Below are 16325 nucleotides of genomic sequence, written 5' to 3'. Positions count from 1 at the left end.
TATTTTATTTGTCCATATTAAATATATTATGATACCGTGAGCATAGATGGAAAATAATAATGTGCAAATAAAAGAAAACTTATGTCCTTTTAAAAGAAAAAGAACAAACATTTTTAATAATTAAACTTTCCTGAAATGAGTAACTTATGCAGGCAAAGCGGGTATGCATGCGTTTAAATTGCAACTTTTGTTGTATTTTTTGGATGATTGTTATTCAACATTTTATGGTGTTTATCGTATTCTATTATATTTATTATACTGTATCGTTTTGATGATTACAATTTGGATAGATTATATCGTTTCTCATTATTTTATAATATCATACACCAGCAGTTTGAAGGATACATTATAATATTATTAAAGAAAAGTATGATACGAGATAGACGTATTATTAAAATAGGATAGAGGGCGAAACATAAATATTAAAAAATTATTAACGATGAAATGAGAAGAAAAAATAAGGTAAGGATGCGAGCACACCAAATTGATTTCATTGTTAAGTAATGATATATTTAGCAATACAAAACAATAATAAGTAACAATGAAAATAAATAATATATTTAAAGTAACAATACGATGAAATATAATAGGTAACAACTAACAACCATCCAAACAGGTTATACACACTACCTTCCCAGACCCCACTAGAGAGATTTTAATGGGTTGTTGTTGTTGTTGTTGTTATGTAAAACGTATACTACATACGGAAAAGGGCCTAAACTGACCCTATTGTTTGTTAAATAGTTTATAGATATCCTCCGTGTATATATCAGTATACGATTTTCATTCTATTAATAAAATTACTCTCGCATCTAACGACAGATCTTGTGATCGAGCCTTGTAATTTTATAGAAAGGTGATAAATTTTGAAACAGGGTGAAATTTTTGAATATAGCTTTATGGTGCTAAACTATTTCTGATCATATCAAATCTCCTGCGATGTTGATTTCTTGTGTTTCAAACTTAATATTTTGGAAGTTACATTTGATGGGAATCAAAAGTATTGAATTTCCAATATATGGAGTTATTCATACTACTGTACAAGATGCAGGAAGATATTGTAATTGGGCCCGGGCTATAATTAGTTTTCTATATAATAGAAGAGCTTGTGGTTTGGACCTGTTAGTTTTTAGTCACTAAATTTTTAGCTGGGGCTATTTTAGTTATTCTGTCTAAGCTTTTGTAGGTATACCTGCGTGTCTAAAAATCCGTTTGCTATTAACATACGTGGCTTTAGCTCCTGCCGTTGTGTTACAGAGTTCTTCGCTTTCATTTTCCTTCAATCTCTCCCACAATATTGATTTTCATCTCAATTCTCTTGCTTCATCTCGCCCAATTCTCTATTTCTATCGTCTTTTTCTTCCATTATAGTGTGAGCTCTTGATTTCACTAAGTACTCTCTTCTATTGCAGATTTGTGGCCAATGTTTTGGTGCAACTCCAAGCCCTTTTCATCACTCCATCTGCCTCGCTTTCTACCACAAGATTGGAAGGTGGAACCCAAAGAGGGAAGATTACTTTCTTCTTGTGTTTGTCTGGAATCTTGAATTCATAATCTTTTCTAAAACAAAAATACCCTCAATTTCATCAATCAAAACCCTAACTCAAATTTTTTCCAAATCTTCTTGAATATATGCAAAACCAGCCTTTCAGCCAGTTTAGTTCATGAATTTAAGGTAAATCTTCATTCTTTAATGTTTTTATCCCATTCGGGATGCTTGTACACAGCGTTTTGGTTAATTAATTTTTTTCAAATTGCATAGACATTTTTTTGCTTTTGAGTTTTTACTTTGTTTTCCTGTATCTCTGCTTGAACAAAATAACCTTTTATTCATCCGAACAGCTACACTTGCTTGGAGATTTGTGTTGTTCCAGTGCTTCTAATCGACCAATCATACTCATCATCTATTTCTGTCTTTCTCACAATGCTTTCAGGTACTCTTCGCTCTTTCCTTCCCCTTCATATATAATTGTCACTATCTATATTTTGTTTGTTTGTGATCGTGCTTCTGCTGAATTCTAAGTTGGCCTTTAAGGTTCATAAGAACGAAAACTATATTTTGTTTGTTTGTGGTTATGCTTTCTAAATTTTAGGTTCGCATTTCAGGTTCGTAAGAACGAAAATTATGGTTTTTTTGAGATATTGGTGCAAATCCTTTTAGGTTTTTGGCTTGAATTGTTGTTTTCTGTTATGAGTGTGTGCTCTAGCTTCAGAGACTCATTAACTGTTACGTCAAATGAATCTTATAAGAACTTCTTTACATGATTAGAAAATAAAATATCTTTCTCGACTAACGTTTTTTGGTATTCCTATGTTTCACGGCATAAAAATAAAGTTCATTTCTCCATTTTTTATCTGATTAAATTTAAAATGTTCTGTGTCCTAATGGGAGAAACATATGATAGTTAATCATAATGTTTTCAACAGACTGAGGCAGAGTAACCAAGTGCTTAATTTTGTTGGAGATATTTCTAAAGCTCTTAGTTGAGAAGTATCTTAAAATTTTTAGTGTCTTAATGATTTTTTTTTACAACCTTTTGGTATTAGATTGGCAATTGAGAGTTAAAAACAATGTGCCCAAGGACCAACTTGATTTTGATTAAACAAGGAGAATATTTCCCGTGGCAACTCTCTGGTGTGTAAGGTATTTTTACATACCAATATGGCTGAAAATCTGGACGCTTGATGTGGAGGTTTTTAATTATTAAATAATACTCCATATTTCATATAGGTTCTGTTGGTTTGTTCTCTTCCCACCGAATGGTTTTAATGATTTATCTTTGCGCCAATGATCAAAACTGTGAGCATATTCGTTAGATGTTGTTCTGACATCTTATTGTACAACAGAGAACATTTAAAGGCTATGGAGCATGTGCATTTTATCCTGTTGCATGATTTAGATTACTTTTATTCATATGGTGTCTTGGCAAAGCATTTGAGAAGTTGTCCAGTACTGAAAGTTTTGTAGCTGAAACAAGATAACTCAGCTTGGTAAAATCTCATGATCCATATTCAGCTCCAGTGTATTCTTTCTCCTATATGCTCAGTAAATTTGTTTTCCTCTTTTAACTTCACAATACAACTCAACTTACTAAAATTTCATGCATCTTAACTTTGATTTGAATAGTTGGACAAGTGATCCTTCAAGAACTTACTTGATGGAAATATCAATATCTACCTTTAATTTGCTTGTGCAGGCTGTTGCTTCCATAGAAACATACCAGGTAATACCTAGAGTCTAATGGCCTGCTTTGCCAAACTTTTCAAAATTAGCTTATTTGAGAAAAGTACTTTTCAAAAGAGTATTTTTTGTGAGAAGCAGTTTGTGTTTGACAAATCAACTTGAGAAGCATTTTTAACTTTTCAAAAATAACTTCTACTTCTACTCAAAAGTAATTTTTTCCTTCTAAAAGTTTGACCAAATATCTTAATTTTGTGAAAAATATTATTACCCAAAAAAGCACTTTTCACCAAAAAAATCTTCACCTAGTAGGCTATAAGTTCATTTCGAGCATAAAAGAATGAGCTTGTTTCTTATTCTTCCCCTAAATGTTTTTCCAGTACACTTGTCCATAAAAAGATGAAAATCTGGCAACCATCTTAAATGAAATTTCGCATCCTATAATTGGCGCAACTGCTGCGATAATGATAGAGTGCTAGAGAAGAAGTATGCAGATTAATAAAGGTGAAAGTAAGTTCATATCAAATAGTCAATATGCAATTGTACACTTGCTCCATAAAGACCTTTTGTTTTTTCCTGGAAAATGAAAATGAAGAGATAAACCATGATGAGCGAATTCCTTGCGTTCATTACTACTCTCGAATTCCTTTATGGATGGAGACAGTTATTGGGGTTTGCCTACAGCTACCCCTTTTTCCATGTGTCTGGTATAATTTTGTTATATATTAGTGAAATAAATCTTATTAGAGTGGAAGGAAGTTTCTGATTCTAATGTATTTATTGCATGTTGTGCAGCTGTGTGTGGTGTATTCGTGTGTATTCACACTCTTTTTACTGGCAGGAGTTCTTTGGAGCATGCTAAATTTGAGCTTATGGTATAATGAAAGCACAAACAAAGATGCATGACAATGTTTAGAAAGTATGTCAATTACACCGACTAATTTAGTTCTCTTGCTTCTCTTCCTTTTCTCAACTATTTTCTCTGTGAAAGAATGAGATAGGCTAGACTAACGAATAATCCCTACTGGTACCAATATTTTGGCAAAGCATACAGGTACCAATATTTTGACAAAGCAAGCAAGAAAGGAGCCTAACCAAAGCGCAATAGCTGCACTACATTTCGTAAATATGCTAATATCATATATGTGAACTTATGTTTCCCATAGATGAAAGCAATATGCCGTTGGGCAACCACACAACATTCAAGAATGGATATTTTGTCATTCATATTCATAAATAATTTCCAACAGTTGGTATACAGGGGCAGAGGCACGTTGATCCGAGCGGTGTCATCCGACACCGCTTCGTCGATGATTTTTTTAATTAATATGTATATAAAATAATACTACGTAAGACAACATCCCAATAAATAGAGCTGAAATAAGACCGCCTGACTAAAGAGCTTCGGTGGCTCGCAGGTAAAGCATCTAGATTTCCGGGTGGAAGTCAAGAGTTCGAACCCTTGTTATGTTGGTTTCATTTTTTTAAAATTTTCAGCATTATTCTGGAATAGAAGCCAGCAAGGCTTGATCCTATAACTTTTTTCCTAAAAAGCAATAACTAAACCATCCGCGACAGCATCCCATTGGTATATCTCACTGCCAAAAATACTTTTAATGGTTCATAGAATATAGAAAGAAATATTTCTAATGAGTCTATTGTAGATACAATTACTTAGAACTCATCCAAGAGAAATTTGTATTAGGGTACTTGAATTATTGTTTTAAAAAAAAAATATATGAAATAGGATTTTATTATAGTGTTTTATTTACTGGCTCACTTCTTTAAATGTCGAGACCGCTTACGAAAACTCCTGCGTACGCCCCTGCATGCTATACATATATACTAAAACTAATATATCAATAAATATGAGCCAAATCGTTTTTAATTCGCATTAAAATAAATTGAAAACTTTTTTGAAATGAGTTGAAAATGAGTAACTGTATATTTTCAACATTCTCCGTTGTTCTTGTATTTCTCATTTTTGCCTCTCATGAAATATGGATAAATTGGATTGCAACCAATTTTATTTGACCCATTTTCAATCCATTGAAACCCGACTCAACGCGCACATTTGCCACGACAAATTTTCATTTTCATTTATTTTTTTTCGTTTAACATTGTGAGTTGCTCACTCTCACTCTTTCTGCTTGGGAGCCACGTATGAGAAACATGGCACATTCTTAGGTCCCCAAGTCTGCACCAGCAGCAAGAAAGCAACGGGCAGCGGCAAAGCAGTAAAATGAAGCATCGTTGCCACAGCTTCAAGTCAATCTCTCCGCCTGGATTTACCGTTTCAGAGGCATATTCTCAAACACCTTATGCAGTTGAAGTGCCGGACACCACTGGGGAAGGTTATTATATGAACACTCACATTGTTTTCTTCATTTCGTTGTTTTACCCAATCAACAGCCAATGAGGATTATCATTTCATGCCTTAAGCGGCAACGTCTTATAGTGTTGTCCCCAAGTAATTGCCATTTTTATTCCTCATCTCGTGCTAAAGTATATACAATTTGTGGTCCTTTAGGTGTAAAATCCGTTCTAAAAGTTCTTCACGGAATTAGCTGGGTAATTTATTTACAGGAACAGTGAACATTCAGAATATTGTTTGCATATTATATAATGCTAATCATCCATCTTAATTCTGTGTGTAACATTCTCAACTATCATCTCATTCTGCTGTATTTCTGCCGGAAATACATCTGGAAAGTCTCTCACTACCAGAACCGACTCAACGGTAGGAGTATCAGCACTGACGTCCCGCACAAAAGCTAGATAAAGAATTATGTCCCTTCTCAACCATCCGCCGAGCCTTTAGAAATGAGATAACCCTGATAGGAACATAATCTAATGTACCCCTCCCTTCTAACTATGCTAAACTTGGCATAGCCAGTGTCACAGTCTTGGCGTGACAATGAAGAATAGCATGATAAAGCGACAACCAGTTCATGCCCAAGATAACATCAAAGTCTACCATACTAAGTAACAACAAATCAACTCTAGTCTCAAAACTACCAATAACAACTAGACACGACTGATACACACGGTCCACAACAATAGAATCTCCCACAAATGTAGATACATAAACAAGAGAACTCAAGGAATCACGCGATATTAACCAAATGCGGAGCAAAGTAAGATGTCACATATGAATAAGTAGATCCTAGATCAAATAAGAATGACGTATCTCTATGGCAAACCGCAATCACACCTGTAATGACTAAGTCTGACGCAACTGCCTCTGTCCTACTCGGAAGAGCATAGAATCTGGCCTGGCTTCCCCCTCTAGGGCGACCTCTACCCGCCCTGTCCCCACCCCTAGCAAGCTGTGCGGGTGGAGCGGCAACTAGGGCAGCAATCATGGCCTGTGAAGTCTGCAGACCTGACTGAATCCGTGGAGCCTAAGTAGTCTGGGAAGGTGCACCCCTACTGAGTCTGGGGCAGTCTTGACCATGTGGCGGATATCACCACACTCAAAACAAGCTCTCGATCGGTGTGGTGGCTGAGACTGGCTTGGGCGTGGTCGGATGGACTGACCGCTGAAGGCACCCCGCGCAGGAGGTGCACTAGAAAGTGGCTGAGCAAAGTGTGCAACATGGTACCTCGATACCACTAGAAGCTGAAAGTGCTGAATGAATTGGACGTCTCACATAGCCCCTACCATGATGAGTTGTAGCTGCGGTGTGACCACCACTAAATCCTCCCTTACCACAAGACCTCTTGGCCTCCTTATCATCTCTATCACGGTCTCACATACCTTCCAACCTCCGTGCAACCTCAACCACCTGCTGATATGGAGTGTCTAACTCCAACTCCCTAGCCATGCTAAATCTAATACTCTGGTTGAGCCCCTCGATGAATCGATGGACTCGCTCTTTGACTGTGGCGACCAAGGCTGGTGCATGCCTGGGCAAATCACTGAATCGAACAGCATACTTCGACGCTGATATAGTACCCTGGCGCAACCGCTCAAATTTCGTGCACCAAGCATTCCGAATGGTCTGAGGAACAAACTCTCTCAAGAAAAACTATGAAAATCGATCCCATGTAAGCAAAGTTGCCTCGGCGCGGCTACCCACCTCGTACGCCCGCCACCACTAGTATGCCGCTCCCTTTAGTTGCAACGTAGTAAAAATAACCCCACTCGTCTCCACAATGCCCATAGTCCGGAGAATATGGTTACACTCCTCAAGAAAACCATGTGCATCCTCTAAAGCCAAACCACTAAAAGTAGTAGGGTGGTACTTCTTGAACCTCTCGAGCCTAAGCTGCTCCTCCTCAGATGCTGCTACCCTAACCGTGTGCTAAACCGGAGCAACAGGCTGTACAGGTATAACCTTTGGGACCTGATCAACCTGGACCCGCTGCTCTGGGGTACGGGCCGCGGGAGTCTGTGCTCCTCCCCCAGCCTGAGATGTAGCTGGTGCAAGTGGGATCAACCCTTCCTGAGCTAAGGTACTGAACATGTTCAGGAACTGTGCGAGGGTCTCCTAAAGTGTTGGGGTGGCAATAGGCACCTCGGGTGTCTGTCCCTCTGACTGGAGCTACTGGTGGCTCCTCTGTGTCACGACCCCAGTTCTCCCTCCGTGAACATGTCGTGAAGGCACCTAGCCCCTGCGACTAGGTAAGCCTAACAATTTCGAAAAAAGAAAAAAACAAATGCGGAAAAACCAATATAAAACCGAAGATAACAATATAGAAGTGTTTAAGATGCCGCTTGGCATACACAATACAAGATCTCAAAATCGAACAACTCCCAAATTCCGGAATCCCATGAATCACAAGCTATGAATACGACAAAAATGCTCTAACTCCAAAATATCTAAATCAAAAGAAAAGATAGAAGGGCTATCACTACAAGAGAGAATGTGTTTACTGTGAAAATGGTAATTACAATTAGATTTAATTTTGTGGTTCTAAAAATACGTGACCTATTTTTATGCTAGTTGTTAGGCGATAGATGCTAGGTAAAAGATGAGAAAACAAGATTATAGCTTAGAGACGATATGATAACCGAACCAAACGGCTGGAGATCGGGGCCTCGATCTGTCGTATATGAGGCCTCGGGGTCGAGTTGGGTGACCGACTTAGAGCGATCGAGGGAGGACTAACAGTTGAGCTACGATGATGGCTCCTTACGATCAATGATAAGCAATAAATGATGAACAATAAATAGAACACAATGAATGTACGCAATAAATGGAAGTAATGAGATCAAGAGAATGTGTTAGAGAGCAAAGAGAATGTTCTTGTATTGAATATTGAATATCAGATGTCTACAAAACAACAAGGATCTCCTTTATATATGAGGGAGAAACCTAACATGGTACAAATGCATTTATTACAAAGTAGATATCTGGCACAACTTTCTAGTAATCTGGTGCAGACTGGTACTATTTCTGCAGGCGATGCCAGTTCGGACTATGTGCCTAGGGAACTTCCCGCTTACCCTCGATTGCCACCGACTCATGCTGCGTCGAGGTCGAGTGTGAAGAGCCTTCGAGGTCAAAGCCTCGAGCTGGGTCCCCGGATCTTCGGGGCCTTTTTCGAGGCTAAGGGAGAGACGCAATGATCGTGAAAGTGGGCCTCCCGATTTTGCCCGTATACAGATAGTCCCCGTGTTTCTTAGAATGAAACGATAAGAAACGACCTCGAATCTCCGCCCCTCTGGTACTTCCGTAACGACGGTAGTCACGTCTTGCCAAATGATCGATACGATAAAATAAGGCTCCAAAAGGTCGAGTACATACAACCCTTGAAAGCGTTCGTACTGATTACAGCGGTTGGCCGTCCTTTGTCCTCATTCAACGTGTGTGTTGGGCCCCTATAAATACCTCTTCTAGTTCTTTATTGTTCACCGCACTACCAGGACCTCAAAAAAGTTCCTTCTACCTTCACTTTTGTTCTTTCTTTGAAGACAATTTCCTTTTCTCCCCTGAAATCTCTTAAGAATGGAGAAAACTTCCCGCCTCTATTTCTCAGGGGAATATAACCTCGTCCTCTTCGATTTCATCTAAAGGGAGAGCAGCAGCGCCTCCTCGCAGTGGGCAATGCGTTCTAGGATATTTTACAACGGCTTTCGATTTCAAGGTCGAGAGAAATTCTTCGAAGCCAGGGCGTCGTGAGCCTGTGTCTCAATATATTAGCTCAATAATAGATGTCGAGAGGGTGAAGACTGATTGCGCTGGGGGGATGCGGTGCTTGTGGAGGTCCCTTCTCGGGAGGAGGATATAATGATATACAAAGCCGATTTTCTCAGTGTGTATACTTACCCATTTACCCTTGGGCCGGCGGGGCCATCCGTGCCTCTAATAGACCCCGTGGTTCTCGACTTCTGCCAACGGTATCGAGTGACCCTCAGCCAGATTCACCCTTCGTTCTGGCGCATTGTCTATATGATCAGGTATTATGTGAACATGATCGGGGAGATGCCCTTCACCCTTGATCACCTGTTCAAGATGTACAGGCCCCCTTCTTTTCCGGGGAGGCCTGATTAAGCTCCAATGTCAGGCTTCGAGGGCCCTTTTTGCTTGCATCGACGAAGTCGAGAACGGAGGGTGGAGAGCCGTTTTGTCCGAGTTAGGACTTCGGACCTGATCCCGGTGGAAAGGATGCTGTTCCCCGAAAGGTGGAATATGGAACGTAAGTAGATAAGTTATCTAGCATCTCCTTGCTCCTTTTTAGGTACATCTTTCCACGCACTAATTTCTTCCGTTGATGCAGCCGTAGCAGTTTACCTTGGTGCGGTCACGGACCTCTCGATCTGGGTCGGCCAGCTGGACTCGATTTGCCCATACGCTGAGCGAGTGTGGCATGATCTGTCCCAAGCTCTATGGGAAGCCAAGGATCATGGTGAGCCTTTACTCTTGCTGCAGTCATACCTTTTAATCAGAATTGCTGCCGATATCGTCCTTACTCCATGTGCTTACCTCTTGCATTCGTGTAGGTCTGGGGGAGGTCCTCTTGATGAAGGAAACATAGCCTGGCGAAGAGGATACCTCGAGACCTGGCGAAGGGAAGAGAAGACAAAGGACCATCAAATGAAACTTCAGAATCTAAGAAGACCAAAGTGGGAGAGACGAAGGCCAACCCAGCAGCCTTAACTCCAGAAGCAGCGGGGAGTCCCCGAGCTGAAGGCGAGGGGGAAATAATTTCTTGATAGCGTCCGAGGGAGGGGAAAACCCGATCGACCCTCACGCTGGGGAGATGGTGGCTTCCGAGCCGGAGCTTGATGTCGTCGCGGTCCAACTTCGGGCTGGTGAGGCCACTGAGGAAGTGTTAGGTGGTGTCCCCGAGTCGATTGATGGCCAAAATATCCCTCGAGCTGAGATGCATTCGGTAGTCGGCTCGGAGGAAACCAGTTTTGGAGCCCCGCAGGGACAAGAGACGACCTTGATTGACCCTGTTAGTGTTGTTGTCGTGGGTGATTCCCCTCAGGGAACGACCTTACCTCCTGAGGGAACGCAAGATGCCCAAAATGAAGAAACTTCCGATGCAGGGGTGCCCATCGGGGGCAGAGATGCATTTGAAAGGCCTTTAGCCGCTCCCGAGGGAAATTTCGAGCTCGACGCTTCGCTCGTCTTCAGTGAGATGAACAGGCTTTGCGAGCAGGTAGTTTTTGTAAATCCTGCCTGTCGTCCTGATCTTTATCTTTCTAACTTGTCTTTTTCATGGCTTCAAGCCAAGGAGCTTTATAATTAGACTTTCGCCCGGTTTCAGGCTAAGGCGACCCGTCATGAGCGTGAGAAGACTCATCTTGTTTAGCAGGTTACCTAGTTTCCGTTTGCTATTGTCTGAATGTTTGCCAGACCCCAGCATTTTGACATCTTTGATCTGATTCGTGCAGTTTGAGAAGGAAGGTGCCCTTCTGAGGGAGGAGCTCCGAGACAAAGATTCCAAAGTTCTCGAACTCAAACGGCACGTGAGAGATAACTTCTGAGAGGGATACCCTCCAGGAAAAGATGGCCTTGGTCGAGCACCACCTTCATGACGCGAAGTCGGATAGAGACAAGTATAGAAGTCTCCATTCTAAGTTAGTTTTTGCACTATTTGGGATCAAAACTGAAGCTGAGGCGCTTATATCTTTGCACAAAGAGGATGCTGCTGTGATAAACGCCCAAGCCGGGATAGCGCCTGAGGGGGTCGATTTGAAATTGACTCGATCCGTGGAGCATGCTCGGTTAGAATCTCGGAGGCAAACTCTCGAGGATATACACGCGGGGGGTATCAATTTGCCTGCCGATCTCGAGAGGGTGAAGAACCTAGAGAAGAACGCTGCTGCCCTGTTTGCTTCCAGAGGTGCGTCGGGTAGTGGATTAGGAGATGATGAGAATGAAGGCGGAATCCCTAGGGGGGAAGAGGCCGTTGAAGGTCCTGGGGCTGTAGCCGGAACCGTTGGGGCACAACCTCCGGTGGAGCTTTCAAAGATGTAGGCTCAATGATATATTAGGAATCTGTTCGACTCCTTCCTTGTAAGTGTTTTTAAAGGCCTTGTAAACGTGCCTCTGTGAGCAATATGTATAAAAAGGATTTTAGTTTTTTATCACTTCTTTCTACTTTGCCTTTTGGGAATAATGTGTGATGTTTTTTGACAATCGATCCAAGATCTTAGACCTTGGGTTAGACCCTCGGGTATTTGCTATTGCTGAGCGACTCGTAATGGTCGAAGGTCAGTCCCCGAGTGTTATCAGGTTAGACTTGGCTCTTATACATTGGGTTGGTGCGACCTTTGATTTTAGTGCTGGCGATAGTGGCTCTTACGCGTTGGGTCGGTACGACCTCCTATAAGGACTAGCGATAGTGGCTCTTACACATTGGGTCGGTACGACTTTTTAATGTAAGCTGGCATCTTAGGCTCTTAGGCTTTCGCCCTTAGTCATATTTAGTTAACTATTTCGAGTTCAGTCTCCGAGTCGGGTTTCGAATCGAGCTCATTTGACCCTCAAGTTTTTGAATTTAAAGCTGGCCCTTAGGCTCTTACGCGTTGGGTCGGTACGACCTTTTAATGTAAGCTGGCGTCAATGGCTCTTACGCTTTAGGTCGGTACGACCTTTTATATGGGCTGGCGACAGTGGCTCTTATGCATTGGGTCGATGCGACCTCTAATATAGGCTTTATTTTTCCCTCGTTAAGGACTTTTGACGTTGTGTTTGCCCGACTCTTTGACGGTTTGATAAAAACCTCGATTATGAGCCGTTATATGGAGATGATCGAGCACCTCGGGAGGTTTGGCTCGGTGGCTGAGTATCTCAAAGCCTGTAGTTAGGAGCTGACATGGTCGAAGCTCTTTTGCCTATGTCAAGGGTAGCCTGTTTAACCGGTTCTTTTCGAAGTATTTTCGAAGTAATTGAAGGCATAAGATTTTATAGCGACGGTCGGGCGTCCCCGAGCCGCGTTAGTTTGGCTGGTACAGCCTTGTGACCGTAGTCATTTGTGTTTGGCCGTAGCCTTTTGATAACTAGGAATTTTGACGCATTTTATACTCCTTCTTTCTTATGCTTTGATCAAATATTCATACAAAATAGTCCCAAAAGGCTTACAAGTTGTGCTTGATTGTAGGTTTGATCAACAAAGTGACAAAATGTCAAAGATCGGCTTAAAAGGAGTGAAACTTGCACAACTGCCAAAGACAAGGCAACCTCAGGCAGAACAGGCCCAGTGCGGCCGCACACCACTTTGTGCGGTCCGCACTGGGAGATTCAGAGAGTTGAATTTCAGGTTTCAAGGCAGTGCGACCGCACACCATTTTGTGTGGTCCACCCTGAAGGCAACGCGGCCGCAGTCCATTCTCTGCGGTCCGCGGTGCCAAGATTCAGAGAGGATGATTTTTCAAGTTTTGGAGCCTGTGCGGTCCGCGGTCAACTTTGCACGGACCGTTAGAAGCCTCCGTGGCTGCGACCCATTCTGTGCGGTCCGCGTAGCCCAAGTTTAGAGAGATCAATTTTGAAGACCAAAGCCTAGTGCGGACCACGGTCCATTTTGTGCGGTCCGCACTAACCCTGCAGGGGCATTTTTGTCCAGATTTTTCAGCTTAGTATAAATAGATTCTTTTTCTATTTTTAGGGTATCAGATATTGTAATACGTAATCTGCGCTCGTGGGTCGACTTTTCTTAGCCATTTTGGGTATTTTTACTTACTTTTCATCATTGAATCTTTGTATTTAGCTTAGCAATCAATTAATATGTGTTTATCTTCATCTAATTCTTGTTTTTCTTCTTTGAGTATGAATAGCTAGACCCCATAGTTAGGGTTGTGGCTCAATCATAGTGTGGGTAATTGATGGGTCTTGTAATTTAGGGCTAAATTGACTATGGGTGTTTGTTATTTGGGCCAATTTCATGGTTAATTTCTGAATTAGTGGTTGCAAACACTAGTTTGTGTTGAGTTGACTTGAGCTCTTCTTGAGAAAGAGAGCCTAAGTCTCCGAAATTGGTCCAACAATGAATTGGGGCGCATTCAAGAGATTGATAGCCCCAATTAAAGGGTTAAACCTCGAGAGAGTAATATCCGAATTGAACCCTAAGTTGCTTGTGCAAAATTGCATACCCAATTGGTCTTGAGAAAGCTAATTCGGGCAAAATCACTTGAACCACCGAGAGGTGTAGAGTGGGTAAATTCGTGCAACGGTTATAACATACTCCCCAAACATGTCAAATGTGCCTTAGATTTATGTACGCGTCAACTGACCACCTAGGCAGTAGTCACCACCCTAGTGCCCTTTACACTATTTGAACAACCCGTAGCATTTAACTCATAGCTTAATTTACAATTTTATAGTTTGTTAAAATTAAAATTATAAAGAAAATACCAAAAATGTTGAGAAGTGTAATTAAGAACACATACACAATCCTAATCTAGATAGATACTCGATTCCAACTTCTAGCTCTCTGAGGATTCGATCCCGACCCAAAAATCGGGTAAAAGCTATTGCGACCCTCTCTTGCTACTTATTAGTAGTGCGGAGTTGGCAGCGATCAATTTTTGGCGCTGTTTCCGGGGAGCTAACGGTTTTGGCTATCTATTTAGTTAGTTTTGTGTTTTGTTCTTCTTTCCTTCTTGTTACTAATTTGTTTGTGTCAATACTACAGGTACCAAAATGGCTTTAAATGCTAATGACTCTCTTGGAGACGTGCTTGCGGGGAAGGAGGTAGATGACATTGGAGAAGACGAGGTGCCTCTTGTACCTCCCGGACCACGACGAGGCCGCCAGGCCAATGCTAATGAAAATGTTCCAGACCCTCCTCCGCCACCTCCAAGAGCGGTTCCTCAGGTACTACCAAACCAAGACTATGCAAGTGCTATTGTCCCACCCAGAATCCGGGCAGGCAATTTTCAGATAACCAATGTGATGTTGACCTTACTTGAGCAGCGTGGATATTTCACGGGCGCTGCGGATCAAAATGCCTACAAACATCTCAAAGGGTTCGTGGATACATGTTGGGGGAGCAAGCAGATGAATGTGTCCGAGGATGCTCTTAGGTTGAGGCTTTTCCCATTCTCACTTCGGGGGAAAGCATTGGATTGGCTCGAGAGACTCCCCGACCATTCTATCACTACTTGGGATGAGTTGGTGGATAAGTTTATTGCTAAATTTTTCTCACCCGGGCACATGGCGGCACTTCGAGATGAGATATTGGCCTTCAAGCAAGAGCCCACGGAACCTTTGCATGATATTTGGGAGTGGTATAGAACGATGGTGAAGGAATGCCCCAATAATGACATGACGGAGAATATGTTGCAACAAACTTTCTACCGGGGCATTAATACTACAAATCAATGCATAGTCAATCAACTCGCTGGGGGTAATTTTTTGAAATTGACGTATGATGAAGCTTGTGTTGTTCTTGATGAGATGGCGGATACGTCCTCCATATGGCAAATTAGGGCCAATGTTCCCCAAGGTGACCCTACGGTTATTCATTTGCATAAGGAATTACATGACCATGGGCACGCTATAGCGGAGTTGACAACTACTATGAACCAATTGGCTAAGGCACAGTTGCAACAAGTCCAAAATCCTCGCCAAGTGAATGCCATGGAGGGTGTTAATATGCTTGTCAACAAGAGAAGGCAAAGAAGGCAACAAAACCAAGGAAATTCTGAGCAATTTGATGATGATTGTGATGGGTTTCAAAATGATGGCTATGATGAGCAAAATGAAGAGGTGCAATATGTGAACAATTTTCAAGGCCAACGGGGCAACTCTTCCAACCAACAACAGTGGCGACCCCAGGGCAATTGGGGCAATCAACAACAAAATAGTGGTAATTGGGGGAACAATAATCAAAACAACAATTGGGGCAGTCAGAACAACAATCAAGGCAACCAAGGGAATTGGAATGGTAATAACAACAATTGGGGCAACAAGAACTATCAAGGTGGATGGAACAATGAGAACCAAAGAAACCGGGGGCAAGGCTTTCAAAGGCCTCCAATGTACTAATAACCGAACAATCCACCTCCTTTTCCATCCCAGGGCCCTAGTTCATCTAACAATGAAATGGGTAGAATTGAAATGATGTTCGAACAAATGATGAAAAAGAATGCGGATTCCGATGCGCAATTGGCTTCTCACAATACTTCAATTAGGAATTTGGAGGTGCAACTAGGTCAAATCTGTCAGTCCTTGAATACACGCCCTAAGGGTGCTCTACCAAGTGATACGGTAGTGAACCCAAAGGGAGGAAACAATCATGTTATGGCTGTGACAACTAGGAGTGGACGAGGCGGTGATGTGAATGCCTCGAAACAAAAGCAAGTTGTGGATGATGTTGAGTTGCGAGAAGATGAAGTTCCTTTGGTAGTTGAAGATGTGGTTGATGACAATGTAAACAATGAAGTGAGGATTGACATTAATGAGGCCGAGGTGGAAACACAAAGTGACGTGAACCCGTCTAGGGAGCACGTAATTGACGTGCCGGAGCCGGTTGTGCCAAAAGCCAAGGCACCTTTGCCTAGGCCACCTCCCCCTTATCCTCAGAGGCTAGCCAAGCAGAAAAGTGAGAATCAATTCAAAAAGTTCATTGACATGATGAAGAGCTTATCCATTAATGTGCCTTTGGTGGAGGCTTTGGAGCAAATGCCTGGTTATGCTAAATTCATGAAAGATTTGGTTACAAAGAAAAGATCAATGGACTGTGA

General features: G+C 41.8%; 1 long non-coding RNA gene across 14 annotated transcripts; it reads left to right on the top strand.

Moving 5' to 3' along the window:
* LOC109227408 lies at positions 1125-4439 on the top strand. Of its 14 annotated transcripts, XR_002068286.1 has the most exons (5): positions 1193-1675; positions 1843-1934; positions 2548-2991; positions 3198-3224; positions 3562-4439. It is a non-coding gene; the product is annotated as an uncharacterized LOC109227408 (long non-coding RNA). The 14 variants fall into 14 exon arrangements; XR_002068282.1 differs by adding an exon at positions 1125-1186 and having other exon boundaries at positions 1413-1675; positions 2548-4439; XR_002068289.1 differs by having other exon boundaries at positions 2548-2644; positions 3198-4439.

The sequence above is a fragment of the Nicotiana attenuata genome, chromosome 6 (assembly GCF_001879085.1).
Source record: "Nicotiana attenuata strain UT chromosome 6, NIATTr2, whole genome shotgun sequence".
In the NCBI taxonomy this organism is placed as follows: domain Eukaryota; kingdom Viridiplantae; phylum Streptophyta; class Magnoliopsida; order Solanales; family Solanaceae; genus Nicotiana; species Nicotiana attenuata.
This window is presented reverse-complemented; position numbering and strand designations above follow the sequence as displayed.